The sequence below is a fragment of the Castanea sativa genome, chromosome 6 (assembly GCF_040712315.1).
Source record: "Castanea sativa cultivar Marrone di Chiusa Pesio chromosome 6, ASM4071231v1".
In the NCBI taxonomy this organism is placed as follows: Eukaryota; Viridiplantae; Streptophyta; class Magnoliopsida; order Fagales; family Fagaceae; genus Castanea; species Castanea sativa.
Genome location: NC_134018.1, coordinates 9,991,033 through 10,007,074, shown reverse-complemented (window position 1 = coordinate 10,007,074; position 16,042 = coordinate 9,991,033). Strand labels below are relative to the sequence as shown.

The following is a 16,042-nucleotide window of genomic DNA, read 5'->3' as shown; positions in this document are numbered from 1 at the left end:
AGAAAGGAAGTAAAAAGTGGAATGAAGACTCCGAAAGGGCTATTTATAGGGCTGAAGCATTTAATGCAAAGGAAGGAGGGAAAACTTCCTGAATTCTTTTTGTAACCCCACACATGTGGCCTCGGTTCACAAACCGTTAGGTCATAATTACAATTAAATACGACAGCCTGACGCGACGCTCCCTTTGAGAAGGTGTTAATGTTCATCTCGTTCACTCAGGAGCTAACGGTTGAACTTCCTGAGGGTTCGCTAGCCCTACCCACACTCTCCTTGATTCATTCTCTGTAGCTAGACAAGAATCAAGGGGGGGATATTGTATAGGGAGTACTCCTAGGTCCACTGGATCCTGGGCCCCAACCTTGTGATACAGTGCAAGACCTCACACCCACTGGATCTTGGGCCTTGGTCCAGACACCCTTTAAGGCCCAATCTCAACCTAGAAACCACACTAGGTCCATTTAGCCTTGAGAGTATTAGAAGCAAACGCATGCCGATCAACTTATAACCTCATTTGGAAATGGACTTGCTCGGGATGGTCTATGTGCTCGGCAGCCTAGTATTGCCTTAGGGAATATCATTGCTGAATAACCTTTTTGGAGGTTGGAACCAATTCCAATGCCATTAAACCAACTCTCACAACGGAACATCTTTTGATGAGAAATGATGAGATTGGACCACACCCACATAAGTGAGATCAGAAATAATGATAACCCCTCCACCCATCTTATACTATAAATAGGAGAATAGAATGAGAAGAGGGGATTGGCAAGGGGAGAGAGAAAATAAAGAGAAAAGAGTGATAGTATCAGGAGAGAATATAGCGACCTAGAGAGGGGAAGGGAGTTCATTTGAACTAAGAGGTGCTATTGGGTCGCTCGGCAAAGGACCACCCGTAGTCGGAAACTCTTAAGCCCACTACACAAATAAGTTGTGAGCCCAAATATTGGCCCATCAAATTTAAAGCCTCTTTGGGTATGCACAAGTAGAAAAATGAAAAAAAAGGAAAAAAACAGAAAGAAAGAAAAACAAGGTACTCGACTGCACTAAGCGCGATTAGTCTAAAGAGATACTCGATTTTAGTAATATTGAGTACCACATTATTTTTTTTAATTACACAAATTCCAGGTTAGAAGTGTCGCGCTGGCGACTCACTAAAAACTCGAGTTCACTAAACTCAAGTACTATTTAAAACTCGATTTTGTGGAACTCAAGTGCTAAAAAAGTGGTACTTTGTTAAATATTTCCGAAACAGTGTTAGTTTGCCACCAATTTTACCACAACGTGGTATTTAGCTATTTTCACTAAAATATTAGTCTAGATTTTATGTACAAATACAACTTGTACTACACATCATAACTTGTACTATATCTAGGGTTAGCCTAAGTTTAGTCTTTCTAATTATATCATTAATGGGCTGATCGTAACACAAAAATTTCAAAAATTAAAAGTGGTCTTTTAATAATTTTTTATCTATATTGTAATCTTCTTTACTTGAAATGCTATCTAATAATTTAAATTAAAATTTAAAAATATAAAGATATATTAGTATCACGTCTTTCAAGATTTTGAAAGGTGTGACACTCTAAACTCTATCATATATTTTTGTGTGAATCTAGCTATGCTATTAAGTCTTTTTCTTTTTTTCTCTTCTCTTACATTTTCAATCTCATAAACGATTCAAATAATTTCAAGTAAGAAATTAGAGACATAGTTCCCAACTAGCAATATCAAGGAATAAACGGAAAAAGAGTAAGAGCATTATTATAATTTCACTTGTGGTACATAAGGCCCTAGCTAATGGGTGGAGTTTGTGTTCAGTGGCCAGTGCCACTGGATACGTTGTGATGCGGACACGTGTCTATATCTTAACGTGTCCAGTGGCACTGGCCACTAGACACAAGCTAGTCCCTAGCTAATATATATATACATTTTTTAATCTTTTATTATTATTATTATTATTATTATTATTATTATTATTATTATTATTTTGCTTTTATAGATTAAAGGCATGGAAATTCCAAATCAAAAGAAATACACGCAAACATTTATGAATGCTCTTCTTCCTAGAAGTAGTCTTTTTTTATTTATTTTTTTTCCCTTTGTATTTGACAGTAGAAGTCTTAAGAAATGATGACTATCACTTTGGGAACATAAACAGGAAAGTCATCAATTTCATTATTCCAAGGATTACTCTTCTCATTTTTCGGATCCATTTAAGTAAACATGACGATGTTAGGCTGGCGGGTTGATAGTCGACGAATCCAAGGTGCACGGACACATAGTGGACGGATGTAAATGACACGTGGCATTCATCTGTCTTGATTTAGCTCCAAAGATTCCTAAATGGAATTAACTTGTGTCTCACGATTAACTTTAAAAGAATCCCAATATGAGAAGAATTCTAATATGCAAAGGATTCCGTAATATACGCTCGTTAAGGAGAATCTTCCCTAGAAGGAAACGCCTTGATGCACAAGAAACGGAGGCCAACTCTACTATAAAATCCCATAAGCCCTCAGAATACAAGGTATGCATAATTCATCCCAGCTCTGACACTTGAGAGTTGTGAAAAGTTCTAACTTGATCTTCGAAGGGTTTTTTGGCCGGCACCATACCGGTGCTCTCTGTTAGGTCTTCTCTTTTTGTTGTGCAGGTATTGTTCCAATTTGTGAGGACCGTGTGACTAATTGGTGATTTTCGTCATCATAAAAAAAGATGGTTTCCTAGCAATTGGAATGGAAAGCGGACTCATTGAACTTTGGAGTTTGTCTGTCAGAAGAGTTGATGATGGCAGCGGTTCAGCAGTAAGTGTAGTTGCTGCTGTTGTAGTAAAACTAGATCCCTTCATGTGCCATGTCTCTGCAATAAACCGTTTAGCCTGGAAAGGCCCGAAGAAGAGTGAAACTTGCAAGAACATACAACTTGCTTCTTGTGGTGCTGATAATTGTGTTAGTGTGTTTGAGGTAAATGTTGATTACACGGAAAATTAGTTTTTGTATCTATGGACATAATTTTGCTAATCCCTATATTGATGGTTGATTGTAATTACTTAAATTCTTTTGAATGGAAATATGCTTGTTCTAGACCTTGTTTAAATTATGGGACTGTGATACAGCTTGTTAGATTTCCATGATTGACCCCATTAATCGTCAATTGTTACTTGTGTTGCAAACAAGCTCTAACTTACAGCCTAGACTTTTTTCAACTTCAAATTTTTACTAAAATTCTTTTTCACTTCTCATTGATCTATAATTCTATATAAGAAGAGCAGCCTTCCTTCTTCAAAGATCAAACCTCTCACGTTGGCTATCATCTAGATTTTGACTCATGATTGAGACTCAGCATGGCCTGAAAATTCAAACTTCAATACATTGACCAGGTTCAAGCACTACTCCCTAATTAATACCAGAGCATATAGGACAGCCCACTGCTTTGATAAATGGCTGAAATACACACCAAGTTAAGGCGCCAACAAAAGCTCATCTTCCATACTTAAATGGTGGTGGACTTTATATTGGTGTTTAATCTTTTTAGTTTTTCTTTTCATTTGTTTAATTAAACAAATAAATTATGCAAGAGAATAAGTTTGGCAAGTCATGAAAGGTCAATTTCTAGAATATCCTCCCCCAAGGTTCCTCTCTCTGTCTTTGGGATGTCTTCTGTTAGGAATATGCCCTCAGTTTTTGGCATATGCCCTCAGTTTTTCTTTTGGTTTTTGGGTTGTCTTCTTCTTCTTTTTTTTTTTTGGCAGACTGCACAAATTGGGAGTGTTTTTCATTTCTTGCAAATGTGAATAAATATTGTTAATTAGATGTGATGAATAGTATTTTATTTGATTTAAATACTTGTAAGCATTATAGTTATGATGTTTGTGATTGGTTTTGTGGTGGGTTGTTGTGTTGGAGCAAGCGGGTGGCTTGCATGGTGTTATAAGGTGGTTTAAATACATATTGGGAGTGCTTTGCATTCTTTTGAATTGTGATTGGGTATTGTTGATTTACATGTGTGGAAATACTTTAAGTGTTTTCAATACTTGTAAGCATTATATATTGTATGTTGGTGATTGGTTTTGTGGGGGGTTGTTGTGTTGGAGCAAGCGAGTGGCTTGCATAGTGTTATAAGGTGGTTTAAATACATATTGGGAGTGTTTTTCATTCTTTTGAATTGTGATTGGGTATTGTTGATTTACATGTGATGGAAATATTTTGAGTGGTTTCAATGCTTGTAAGCATTATATATTGTATGTTGGTGATTGGTTTTGTGGTGGGTTGTGTTGGAGCAAGCGGGTGGCTTGCATGGTGTTATAAGGTGGTTGAAATACACATTGAGAGTGTTTTTCATTTCTTGCAAATGTGAATGAGTATTGTTGATTAGATGTGATGCATAGTATTTTATTTATTTCAATACTTGTAAGCATTATAGTTGTGATGTTTGTGATTGGTTTTGTGGTGGGTTGTTGTGTTGGAGCAAGCGGGTGACTTGCATGGTGTTAATGTTTTTACTTTACAATTTTAATGTAGTATTGTTTTTATATCTATGCATATTTCTTATTGGTGGCTTTTAGGGGATTTACTTTTGGCATTACTTGAAGACATATGAGGACATCTTGTGTTGGTTCTAATTATATTATGCTACACTTTTTTTATTGTTATAAAACATTTCGAGTTATTGTATGTGTTGCAAACAATTATTGTATGGAAGGAGTTTGAATTGGATACTTGTTTTATTTTTTACTTGTGGAATGTATGGATCGATTTTTTTAAAATGTGTTGTTGAAATAAATGTGTTAATCAAATGTGAGGTTTTAATAATGTAATGACAGTTTACAGGTTAATATTAAAGCCATGAAAAAAAATAAAAACAGAAAATAAGTTTTAGCGACGAATTTTTTCCTCACAAATATAGCAACAAAAAATTGCTTTAGTGACGAAATATTTCGTCGCTAAATGTAGCAGAATTTTGTAAGAAATGGTTTTAGTGATGAAAATTTTTGTCGCTATATGTGCCTAGATTTTCTTAAAAATAGTTTTAGTAACGAACTTTTTTGTCACTATATGTACCTGAAAATAGTTTTAGTGACGAAATTTTTCATCACTTAATATGATCTAATAAACTGAAATGGTTTTAGTGACGAAATATTTTTGTTGCTGAATAGTGTTTTTAGTGAGGAAAACATTTAGCAACAAAACGTTTTCATCGCTAAAAGTTTTTTTTTTTTTAAACAAATCGGACTTTTAGTGACGAAATTTTTCGTTGCAGGACTTTTAGCGATGGGGTTTCAGCGACGAAATGAGCTTCGTCGCTAATTAGTAGATTTCGTCGCTAAAGGTTCTTAGCGACGAAAAACTGGACTTTTAGTGACGAATTTTTTCGTCACTGAAAGTACATTTTGTTGTAATACGAAGGTTCAACTGTAGGTTGGTATTTTGAAATATACTATGGTAGTTGTAAGATTCCTTATACTTGTAACCGCTTGATTGTTGATTAGCGGATTCTTGGGAGTGGTGAGTTTAAAATCACCCGGTGAGGTTTTTGCCTGACAAAAGGTTTTTCTCATTTGCCAACAAATCACCATGTCAATTTAATTTCTGCTGCATTTAGTTTATTTGGTAATTTGTTGGTGCTTTTATGTTTTACATGTAATTGAATCTAATTAATTAACTTGAGTAATTGAATTAATTAATCAGGGTCAAGCTACCTTAACATACATACATACATACATACATACATACATACATACATACATACACATATATATATACACACACACACATATATACACACACATATATTTATATAAACTATCTAACAACAATAAAAAGTATTATTAACGAAAATTATCACTTTCTTAAAAATATTTACAAATTTATAAAATTAAATAAATAAATAAAAAGAAGGTGTGAAACACGGGTCAACAAATAGTATTTAAAAAAACGAGACAAAATTACCTCAAAATTGAGCCTAACATGCATAGATATGTGTAACAACTGTTTGGCCAGGTCCATAGAAATAAGTCCAGCACTGCAGCCCATCCCACCAAGGTTATAGATCATAACATTCCCTCTAGGCTTGTAGCAGTTCACAACTGATAGGGGTATTTTCATTTGAAAGGGTTTTTTGGACTCTTTGACTCGTCAGGATAAATGCCTTACTCAATGGGACCCGTCGGCCACGGACCCATCGGGATGAACATCCTATTCAATCCCCTTAAGGTCTTGATGGTTTGGTGCTTCACTCTTTTTAAAGACCCATTAGCTTCCAGAGACCCGTCGGGTATCATGCATTTGGCCCCGATGGGTGGCTTGCATATATGCCCAACGGATGATTTGCACCTCATCCTCCATTTGCATACTGATGAATAGATGATAATACCGACAGTTGAGGACATTGAGTCCTACAAGCTTCCACTCATGTGTCCCTATATGAGAATAACTTGCACGCCACGCCTAAAGACCTTACTACATGTTCATATTTTCCCCGTATGAGAAGAAAAGCCCTAATATCTCAGAGCCTTAACTCCAAATCTTCTCTACAAGAAAAACTCCAACATTTAAGGAATCTTAGTTAGCTCTACACCACTATATAAGCACCAAACCTCCTCTTTTTTAAAGTACATGAAATTTCCTAACAAATCATCAACTGCTCTAAACATCACCATCTCTACCTCGTTCCTTGCTTCCTCAATTGTCAAGTTCATTGGAACATCTAATAGTGATTTGGAGGCATGTGTCTTTGGACCATACCCTGACTTCTCCAAAATCTTCTCTTGATACGCAAAACTTTCTTTGGAGAAACTCCTACTAAGCTCAGATCTTTATACGAAAGCTTCTAGGCTGCATATTAGACCTGGCTCAGGTTTGTAATATGAGAAATTCAACAAGTAAACTTGTTTAGGATGACCTAAGAAGTGAAGGGTTGCAAGTAAAACTGTAAGAGTGGTGCATGGTGTAATTGACATGAGATTGAGCTTAAGGTTGTTGAACAAATGGACGAAATCCTCGATGGAAAGATGAGTAAAAACTATTGTGAGTGGCACAAGAATGAGATCCATGGCGTTGGAGACCAAGTGGTAACAAAGCTTCACATATTTAAGTTTAACCAAATTCGGTTCGTTGTCTAGGATTTTTTTTTCTTCTTAAATACCATTATGAAATATACAAAATACCTTCTTTTTTTTTTAGGTATAGTTGAATAAAAATCAGGATGACCCTTTTTCCTTTCTTTTGGTGGGATTATGTTCTAAAATTTGAAACTCTATACAACCAAAAAGCAACGGAGTAAGGAGCTAAATATGAGGTTTGATCAAGTTGGAAATGGAGAGTAAAGAAAATAACTCGAACAAACCAGCATCTCTATCTTGCTTGGAGATGATACAACGTGTTAAAAAAAAAAACTTGTAAAAGAAGTTGGAGGAAATTAGAGACATGGATTTAATGTAGTGTTGAGCGCAATTGGAGTATGATGGTATGAAGTGTTGAGGATATTACACAAAATAATAATGGAAGAACAGGGTTAACACAAAAGACAAACAGAAAATAGATAACTTGGAGGCACTACATCGTTTTTCTTAGACAATATTTGACCCCCACACTATTGTTGCTAAAGGTTATCGCAAATTTGTCCCTAAGATACAACCAAGATGTTGGATTCTACAAATAGAAATTTTGGAGAATGACTACAGGGATTTTTGTGTTTTTCTCTAACTTACTATTTTGTGTTTTTAAGTGAATATAAGCCTCTATTTATACCCATAGGGTTATGTTTCATCAAAAGGCACGTATGAAGAGTTAAAATGTTTCATAAAACGATTAACAAGGTTTGAAACATTTTCAACCTTCTATAGATCACCAGAATGTTGTCTGTAATGTTCCTACCTTGAATAAAAGCATTTTGGTAAGGAGTAATTAGAGTGTCCATAAAAGGGTTTAAGCCTAGATACCAAAATTTTTGAGATGATTTTGTAGGTGACATTACAAATACTGATGGGCCTAAAGTGAGCTACCTCTTCTGGGGTTTTAATTTTAAAAATGAGAGCAATATAGGTCTAGTTGAGAGATTTTAGAAGGTTACTTGAGTGGAAAAATGCATTGACATAATTAAAGATATCTTGCCTAACTATGCTCCATAGATTTTGACAGAAGAAGGCTGGTATCCCATTTAAACTAGGGGATTTTTGGGGCCCTAGTTGAAAAAATGCCATTTCAATCTCCACATTAGGCACTGGCCTATCAAGATTATTTCTCTAGGCATAATCAAGCTTAGGGATTTCAAGGCTTTCCAGCTCTTTAATTAGATCTTGTACTGATATTGTACTTGTTTCACTATACTGATTTTTGAAATGCTCCAATATGTAGTACTCAATATCTCCTAACTCCTCTAAAATGCTTGTATCAGCTGTCCTAATTTGCAAAATTTTGTTCCTAGCTCTCCTTTGCTTGACTAGAGCTTGGAAGAATGTTGTATTTCTGTCACCTTGGATAATCCAAGTACTTCTAGCCTTTTGAGCCCACATAATTTCTTCATTTTCCATCAGATTTTCAATATCCTCCCTAAGATCTTTCTCCACTCTAATGTCTTGTACAGTCTTGATTTAGTCTTGTAAATCTTGCAAAGTCTTTTGTTTTTCTCTTATCTCCTTGTCCACCTTACCAAAAACATTTTTATTCCAACTATAAAGCTCCTTCCTAACATTTTTTAGCTTTTGTTGAAGCTGAAAAGCTCTGGATCCTTGTGAGTAAAAACTCCAAGCATTCTGGATTAGAGTTTTACAGCCATCATGAGTTAACCACAGTTTTTCAAATCTAAAGGGTCTTTTCCTAGTATAATAGGACCAAGTTCAGATCAAAATTTTGTAATTTTTTATTATAATTTTATTTTTTAATTTTATTTTTTGTTTTACATCTTGTTGTTATGGATTGTCAATTTGTCACTGTCACAAACACAACACTCCACCAAGGAGCTAGACTTGGAAACCTTTTTTTTTTCTTTTTTTGGAAAAATTTTTACTGTGAGACATTGCATCTATTGAAGGGTACGTCGATCTCCATACTATTAATAATGGAGCACTAGCCGCTAAGTATTCATATTAGTTCGCGTAAAAATTTCTATCCCTTTTAGTCTAAGAATTTACATTTTTATTTTATACAACCATTTTTCAAAAACATTAACATCAAATTATCTATTCTTCTACATTCTATTTTACTTTTTTTTTTTTGGTACAAGGTAGAAATTCTACTCTAACCTAATCTAAGCGTATATGTGTGTGAAGTTCCCTCCTAGAAACTTAAACCTCGGCCCTTGCCCTCCACACTCCATAAGCACTTATATTTGTGGAGTTACCATCGCACCAAGGGTGTGCGGTGGTTATTTTACTTAAATAATCATTTTTCATTCTTTATTTATTATTATCTTCATAGAGAGAAAGAGAGAGAAGAAATTGATGAAACAAAAAGTGAGAGAAAAAAAAATGACATACAAAGCTATGGTAACCGTGTATATTTACACGGTTACTATAGCAACTTTACAAATTTACGCATCTTTTACTTGATTGAGGTGAGTAATTTTGAGGCTTAAAAATGTAAATTTGACTCATTTTTCTATTAAACGCATACTGATACAAATGCTACATCGATTCAGATGATTACTTCTTCCATGTAAGTTTTGACAAGGTCCGTACGTCCTTTATAGTTACAATCTTAAACGAAGTTAGATGAGTTTAGTGGTCCCAAATTTCTTGTGTGATTATGAGCACAAGAATCTCTTATTTATTTAGATATATCCAAATAAAAACAATACTGCATTAGTTAACTTAACATCTCAACAAGTTGTGAAATAGATTGCTGAAAGAGTTGTCTCTGACTCTCTAGACTTGAAAGAAATTGATAACACACATGAATGCATAACGTTCTTCCTATAATTAAGGATCACGTCTAACAATCAATTGGTGCTACTTCAGGCACATGAACAGGGAAGCTATCAATCTCATCTATCCAAGGATTATGCTTCTCATTTGCTGAATTAATTGTTCGCAATGCTCGCCACACAACACTGTTACACTTAAACCCTGACCCAAATGCAATTTGCCATGCTCGATCGCCTTTCTTGATTCTCCCCTTGGCCTCAGTATAAGCCAATTCATACCATAAGGAACTACTAGAAGTGTTCCCAAACCTACAAAGAGTCATCCTTGAGGGTTCCATATGCCACTCACGAAGTCCAAGACTCTTTTCTAACTCATCCAACACTGCCCTCCCTCCTGCGTGTATACAAAAGTGCTCAAATGCCAACTTAAAGTCTGGAACATATTGTTTTATCTTCATTTTAAAAACTTTTCTACCAATGAAATTCACCAAAAATAGGATTTGTTCGGATAAGGGCAGGACTAAGGGCCCTAATGTTGTAAAGTTGTTTGTAAGACCTTCTCCAGCTACTGGCAATAGGTCTTTGGAGAGTGCAACGCCAAGTCGATTATTTATGTCTTCTTTTTGAAAGACACAATTGTAACCTCTATCATCTGCACCTTTGTGGGTACGTAAAGCATGAACCAGTTGATGCTTTGAACAATGGCGATCGGATGATCGGTTTGTTAAAAGAATTGCTGCTGAACCAATACGGAAGAGACAATTTGGGATGAGCATTGAGCGAACATTGCCATCGTACCCGGCCATAGTCAAGCTTTCCATGCTCACCACTAGAGCATAGGGATTTGGTCGTACCTCTTACAAAGTGAGGTTTCAATTATATACATTTAGTCTGACTAAGAATATGATCTTTTTCATTTATTTCAAAATAACGATTATACGAATATACGTACATTCTATGGGGGAAGATTTTGTTTTTCATCAATATAAGTGTGTGTGTGTATATATATATATTATGTCACTTTATTTAAAAATCAATTTAATTCCTTATTTAGTAGAAAGATATTCTAAAAAAGTGGCACAATATATACTTTTTATTAATTATTCAATGAAAGTCTAAATGCAATACAAGAATCAATTAACTAAATGCTAAATACTCCTTGCTAAATAGGACACCATTAAAGATTAAAGATTCAATTATCACTAGATTATTACTTAAACTCCATTATATATGTGATCCTAATTCCTTTCCGTCTTGAGGAGGTATACTTTTTGAAAACTTTTATCTCCAAACTAATGCAGAAGAAACATCCTCCAATTCATTGTGTGGTGATTAAAAACATGATTTATATATACCTTTAGTCAAATAATATTTTTAATGAGTCATGTATTTTATTTGAATATTACGTATAAATAGTTTTATAAATCACAACATAACAAATTTAAAGTGATTTCTTGAAGTCTTGAAATAAGTTCAGCCAAAAACTTTGTTCATATAATTATTGATTCATTAAATACAAGGACATATAAAGGAAAACGTACGGTCCTGGAAAGATAATTTCCAGCAAACAAACAAACTGCATTAAAATGAACTTTCATAATGATGCCTTCCAACTTCATTCATTTCTTACACAGTGTAACTAGCTTTTTTATTATTAGTTTTTTTTTTTTACAATATAGAAATTTTACTCTAATCTAATCTGTGTATATGTGTGTGAAACTCCTTCCTGAAGACTTGAATCTCGGCTCTTACCCCCCACATCCCACAAGCATTTATATTTGTGAAGTGATCATTGTACCAAGGGTGTGTGGTGGTATAACTAGCTTTCTGGTAGCACAGAAGTACTCATGTGCTGTCTGAATGCAAAATTGTAATTAATTAAGGAAAATGTTTTGCAATTTGATATACATGACAATGAATTAATAAGTGAATATTTAAATGAGTAATGCTACAGCCACAAACTATCAACCTCTTATTGATTTTCATCTAGGTTTACAATTCATATCACTTTTTCATTTATCAATAATCACTCACCACATCAATAGTTTGTAAATTTTTTTTGTAAAATAGCTTGTAACTCTAGCATTATTTTATTTAAATTGCTTCTTTGTAATTGGCAACACCAAACTTATGAGTTTAATGCAGTACAATTATTAGTATCCTAGCTACTACTCATTAATTAATATATAATCTGTAAGTGCACAATTACACCTGGCCCCAAGAACAGTTACGGGCTCAGGCCCAATGAGCCTTAAACAATATGAATTTGTAGAGTGTGGGCTTGAAACCCAGGTTAGAAGTGTGTGAGGATTAAATGACAAGCCAAAGATTGCAAACACTCAAAAACAACGGGGAATATTGTAAATCCACCTCCTCGGACGTAAGCCAAGAGTTGTTCTTATATTATCTCTTCCTCTTTTTTCTTTTCCTTTTAGATTACAAAGTCGTCCCTCCTCTTTTTCAGTTCTAGGTTGCCCTTTAAATACTCTTCTTTTTGATACTTTGTACACGTGTTGCCCCAACTCCCCTTTAGCCTAGATATTTCTTTTCTCAGTGCCTTTGAATAGTAACCAGAAGTTTCCCTTCCACTGTTCAGGTGTCACTTTCCCATTAATGCGGCCAGAGTGGTAGGTGCAGGGTCTTTAATGCGGATGTGGCAGCCTTTATCCTTGGTATTTCTCTAGCATCGATGCTTCTAGGACATTCAAGGGTTCACCCCCTTTTACCATTGGTCTTCACCGTGTCATTCCCTAACCTTTACAATGAAGTCCCGGAATCTCCGATGTCCGTCTGAGGGGAAAAATCATCATCGGCTATACCCTCGGATCCTCGGCGTACGGGCCGACCCGTAGTACTACCAAGTTCTAAACCCAGGAGCAGGTCGGCCTTCCTTAGCATGGCCCAAAGGCCCATATACCCATCAGGGTCTTTTTACTCCCCACATAATCCATGGTTATAGTTTTGGGGATATATTCTACTTGTTTTGTTCTTAAATAGTTAGATTATAATTTTTTATGGTATTCATAGAGATATAGATATATTTTTTACTTGAAAACTAAATTTTATAATGTCTGTAAATTAATTCCCTATGATGTAAAACTAAGGATTATATGGTTTCGGAAGCTCTTATGTAAAACTTCAAAGCATATGCATGCTTGGTAGATAGATTTTTTTTTTCCCGGATATAAAAAAATTACTTAAATCAATGGAAAGTCATTATCTAATCTCATGATACATACCTGTAACAACCGTTTGGCAAGGTCTATTGAAACAAGTCCAGCGCTGCAGCCCATCCCACTGAGATTATAGCATGAAATGTTCCCTCTAAGCTTGTACCGGTTGACAACCATAGCTGACAATGATGGAGTAGGATTCAACAAACTGCAATTCAGAACAAGAATCCCAATGTCCTTAGACTTCACTCCAGTTTTTGCCAACAACTGGTCAACTGCTCCAAAAATCACCATCTCTGCTTCTTTCCTCGCTTCCTCCAAGCATAAATTTCTAACTGGGAGGTCTAATAGTGCTTTGCAGACCTTTCCAAAATTTTCTTTTGAAATGCTAAACTTTCTTCTGTGAAGACCCCAACAAGCCTAGTTTTTTTAATGAAAGTTTCTCTTCTGCATATTAGAGATGTTGGGATTTGTGCCCTTAAATCCTATTGTATGATATTATGTATGATACTATGTATGACATTATGTATGACATGATGTATGACTTAATATTATGATTGATAAAGTTATTTTATTATTATCTAAAATAATGGTAACATGAATATGGGACATTATCATATAGTCCATGAGATGCATTGTATGTGATTTATTTGAAAAGTCACAAAAGATGTAAATCACAAATTCTTTGTAAACTCAGAATTTATAGTTCGTAGTCGGTGATGAAATTGGGCATTTCATCTGCGAAGACTATAACGTATCAACTAAGATGATTTGTCTTGATCATGGAAGTGAAGACTTTTAGTTGATATGTTGATATATTTTAAGAGTTAAGACTTATTGAACAGGACCGCTGTGAGATTTATTATTCTCCTAACTACTATCAATTGAATAATAAATCTCACGACTTCTATTTGCATGAACTCTTGATCCTAAGAGAATAATGGACCTGATCATGAGGTGTGGGTTGCTTTGATATATCAGGAGTGAGATCTAAAGTGACGGTCAAAAGCTCAGTATGTTGGGCAGCCACATTTAGTGTTGATGGAGCATATATTCTCAAGATGGAATTCATAGTCTCTTGATGGAGATATAAAATATTCCCTTGAGATAAGTTTAATGGGTTCAGTTATTCAGAGAGTTAGGCCTAACCACTTTAATAAGAAATTACTAAAGTATATATTTATGAAATTGGATTTCATAAATATATAATGAATAACTTTAAAGGATTAAACCAGGTACTCAAGGATAAGATGTAGTAATTTATAAAGTGACAGTCTACATTTATGACTTTATGTTACTACGAATATTTTGTGAAGGGGTTGCATGTATAATAAAGTCTTGGGATATAATTTATTAATAAGGCCTAGAATGCAATTATATTTATATAGTGGTATTAAATATAATTAATGGTAACTTTGGACTTGTCAAGAGTTGACGGAAAAGCCCAAGGCCCATTAGAGCTAGTGTCTTATTAGTCCCTTTTGGTCCCACTCCAAGCCACACACTAAAGCCCAATTGGAAAGGCCCAATAGGCCAGCCCAATTCGATAATCAGTTAGTTATAAAGGGAGAAACATACAGAATTTTTTTTAAGAGAAGAGAAAAAATAAGAAACGGTGTGAGAGAGAGTCTAAGATACACTTTCATTCTCCCTTTGAAAACTGATTGAGAGACCACACATCTTGGGTGTAAAGTGGAATTGGAGTAAAGATTAAAAGTGTTCTCAAGTGCTTCTAATCTTTGTTTTGAATTTCTCCACACCAAGGTACGCTATCTTGTTCTTAAATTCTGAAATTTACATAGTGCACGTTATCAATCATGAATGAAATAGATCCCTGTTTGTTGCTTTCGCTATGTGTTTTGTATGAGATACAAAACCAGAATTTTTCCTTCAAGAGATGAGTCTGGCTTGTAACAAGCAAAATCCAACAAGTAAACGTGTTTTGGACGACTCATGAAGTAAAAGGTTGCTAGGATACATGTAAGCATTGTGCATAGAATTACCACTGCGAGATTGAGCCTAATGTGGTGGAAGAGATGGAGGAAATCTTCGACAGAGAGATGAGACAAGGCCATAGGGAGGGGCACAAGAAAGAGATACAAGGCATTGGAGATTAAGTAGTGCAAACCAAGTTTCACGTACTTAAGTTTGGTTGAATTTGGTTCCTTGTCTCGGTTGTGATTATTCTCATTCCCCATTTGAACACAAACTCAAATTGACCCTTTGTCTTTGTTTTTCTTTTTGGTTGCTCTAGTAGTCTAGTGGCCTAAAATTGAAACTTCTTACTTTGCAAAATTGTGAGAATACAAAAGGATTTGAACTAAAAAGTAGGTTTAGTATGGTTGGAGAGAGAGAGAGAAATAAATTGCCAACCCAGATGGAAAGGTGTAGTGTTGAGAATGGAGTTGGAATGCAATCAATGAAGCTCCTTTATAATCTTTTTAAGGGTAGTTAATATGTAGATGTGCTTGTTATTGCTGTCCATACCTTTGGACTATTTTTATTTTGTTGGCCATTATCTCTGAAGTTTGCACCAACTTCACTGTTTTATTTTTTTGGTTAACAAAAATGGGTAGAGTGAGACGACCAGTATAGCTTCCCTATGGACGTGACTATAATAGCAGTCTAGCCGTTCATGGGTGAGATCCTATACTCCTGATTTATGTGAGGAACACCAACTTCACTATTTTATTTTTTGGTTAACAAAAATAGGTAGAGTGAGACGACCGGTATAGCTTCCCGATGGACGTGACTATAATAGCAGTCTAGCCGTTCATGGTGAGATCCTATACTCCTGATTGATGTGAGGACTTCACTTATTTTTAGGTCCACTGTTTGGTATGGAAATGAGATATAAAAAATACCAACACATAACTAGTTGTTTGAGGCATTAATTTTGGAGCATTAATTGAACAATGTTTTCCAGTGAACTGAATGATATTCTCAACTAATATCTTCTAAACTCGACCAAAATAATCAATTAATCTTTAATTTGTTCAGCTGCTAAC

General features: G+C 35.0%; 1 pseudogene; it reads right to left on the bottom strand.

Moving 5' to 3' along the window:
• Positions 1 to 9,753: 9,753 nt before the first annotated feature.
• Positions 9,754 to 15,387, bottom strand: LOC142639001 (3-ketoacyl-CoA synthase 20-like; annotated as a pseudogene).
• Positions 15,388 to 16,042: the final 655 nt, after the last annotated feature.